We start from the raw sequence: 2,950 nt of genomic DNA, 5'->3' as shown, positions 1-2,950 counted from the left end.
TCTAAGTGGTAATCAGCACAATAATCAACATCAAATAAAATGATACTGTTCTAAATTCATTCTAAACATTACTCGATTATTAACTTCCCGAAGGAGAAGTTTGTTTTCATCAAAAAATCCGATTCTCGACGATTTTATGTTTTCTCGACATTTCTAGCCATTCTATATCGAATGCGACCCAATTTGGAAAAAGTAGGTTTGTGTGTGTGAACAGATTTTGTGCCATCAGTGCCGTAAATGTAAATCGACGTTTTTTTCCAAAACGATCGTTGCGTCAACACATGCAAAAAGCTTTTTGAATCATTTAAATCTGATGTTTATTTCTCTCAAAAACTGTTATTTTTCAAACATTTAGCTCGGTATCTCAGAAACGGCTGGATCTGCCTTTGCCAAAAACTAATCAGCACATCTCTCTAACAATAGGAATCGTATGTTTTTGAACCATTCAAATCGGTTGATCCGTGCGCTCGAAAACGTGGGCGAAAAATTGTATCCATACATATACACAAACATCGATTTTTTCTGAGGTATGCCAAAATATTCAGAAACCTTCAAAACTACCCTACGGGAAGTTAAAAAATATAATTTATTTTATTTACAGATTTACAATTGTCGACATATTATATTAGCCAAGCTCAATATAATGCAAGGAGAGATTTCTGTACTAGCATTTCACTCCGCAAAAGATGAACTTGAATCTGGCGCCATTGACATTTTGCCTCCGTTGGCAGACCTGCGTCTAGTCGAGTGAGTGCATCTATTAATCTGTGGTCGTGTTCAAGTCACGTGTTCTGTGTGTTCATTAGTTGCTTCGTGCTGCGCATTAGTTTCAATGTTTTTGTGTTTTGGTGTTTATTTCTATTTTATTCAAATTCAGTGCTTTGGTAGACTAATAAGAATAGAAGAATAATCAAATAGCATAAATTGGCGATAAAATTGTTTGCAGATTTCTGGTTAGTATTTTGATGAATTGTTAATTCAATACGTGAAACAAAAACAAAGAATTTGACAGCATTCTATCTCGTATTCGATGTGATTTTATATGTGAAATATTCGTTAAAAATGCTCGTGCTTTCCATGCTTTTGTTGCAACACGCTGTTGATTTAATATAAAACACAATGTTTGTTTTATTTATGATTATTATGTAAATACGCACGTACTTTATTTATTGATATCATTTCCAATTTCATAGAAACGCTATGACTAATGATGCATATTCTATTTTAACACTGTAGTTGACATTAATTTTCTTTCCTTTTGATGCTATTTTAAATTATTATTTTTATTTCTATATATGAATTACTATAATATTCTTTACTTTCAGGTGTCGGTGAAGAAATTTTATTCAATAATAAGGGAGAGCCATGCAAAAGTTTTGCCGAACAAAATCTTCCTACATTTTATAGCCATGCAAGGTGCACTGAGTAATAATTTTTACCAAGTAAGTACTTGCAAGTTTTTTTATTGCGATGGATATAATCCTGATTAGTATTATCAAAAATACTTAGTAATAGCAAATATGTTTTACGAAACACTTAAAGGCACATGCTGCCAGAATTCCATTAATGGAATTCTAGATGTTTGATCTGCTTTTATTGTCGGATCTTGCAAGTAAAAAGTATGTCTATATATTTATTAACAGTTATCAGCAAATGTTGTCTGTATAATCATGAGTTTAGCTGTTAGTTCAAAATATGGTTCATTAATTGATAACGCTGTCGATAATTTCAATTATTAAATTTGATATTAACTTAATATGGAACAGATTAAACTTATATAGCATTGTTCATGTTTCTTGGTATAATTCTCTTATTTGTTTGTCATTTTACTATCCTCAATTTTTAATTTTAGAACAATTTTATATTTTCTCATGTTAAAAAGTAGACCTCACATGAACATTATGATAAGATGGTACTTTGCTTTCTGGTCACCCCATAAAATTAATATTAACAAAAACAACACATTTTCTCAATGACCTTTCAAATTTTTGATACCTGACACATTTATGAAAATATTTTCAATTAAAGACATACTTTTGCACTGTAAAAATTGTTTTAGGAAAAATTTGTTTGGTGCTATAGAATTTAGCGGAAGCTGTCATTGAATATTTTTATTTTTTCATTACTTTATATATATTTATAATATTAACGCACACACATATAAATAAATTGGCTGAATTTTTAAAAATTATAATAGATGCTCCATTGAGTGCACAACTAATCTAGCTGAGGTATTTATCGAGGGCTGAGTCTGGTCTTTACTGAGATTGATCTATCTTCAAATCAAATGGAACTTGGAATTGAAATTGAAGTGCATTAACAGATACTCATTGTAATAAGTTTATAATAATGATTTCTTTAAATGTTTCAAAACAAAACATTATCAAATTTGAACTTGATATTTAATACTTGTTGGTCGCCACCAGAATGAAACCCATAAATCATTATTGGCTGAGCTTGGGAACTTATCCTATGTTAACAATGCTGGCAAATTGTTTTTCTCTATAAATTAAGTAGTGCACTTGTATTTAACATTGCAATATTTTTTAATCACAAAATTTATTATTAAATTACCCTGGTGACAATAACATCAATTCCAAATACAAATTGCTATCTTCTATTCAAACAATCAATGAAATAATCAATGAACATTTTTATATATATAGATACGTGATATCATCAATAAAATCATGTACATCTTCAAAAATTTCAGTTTTCGTCTTTATGCCTTCATTCAGTGGAACTAAAATTAAATTTAAAAATTTAAGTATGTGAAATAATGCTAGTATGTGACCTGTATAATAATTTTAACTGTGTTTTAATTTTTCATGTATAATTGAAAATGATTTAATAGTGAAAATCAATGAATGATACTTAATCTTGCATATGACATAAATATAAATATGTATTTATGCGTACCTAAATTCTTCTGGAAGAAAAATATTGATAT

At 29.2% G+C, this 2,950-nt stretch overlaps 1 long non-coding RNA gene across 1 annotated transcript; it reads left to right on the top strand.

Moving 5' to 3' along the window:
* The first annotated feature begins 830 nt into the window (after positions 1-830).
* Positions 831-2,621, top strand: LOC113369596. Its single transcript, XR_003366537.1, has 3 exons — positions 831-953; positions 1,326-1,442; positions 2,198-2,621. It is a non-coding gene; the product is annotated as an uncharacterized LOC113369596 (long non-coding RNA).
* Positions 2,622-2,950: the final 329 nt, after the last annotated feature.

This window comes from Ctenocephalides felis, unplaced genomic scaffold (genome assembly GCF_003426905.1).
Source record: "Ctenocephalides felis isolate EL2017-DRISC unplaced genomic scaffold, ASM342690v1 CF-g0.4_SCAFFOLD_00084, whole genome shotgun sequence".
NCBI classification, from domain to species: Eukaryota; Metazoa; Arthropoda; class Insecta; order Siphonaptera; family Pulicidae; genus Ctenocephalides; species Ctenocephalides felis.
The sequence above is the reverse complement of the archived record's forward strand: the minus strand, read 5'-3'. Positions and strand labels throughout refer to the sequence as shown.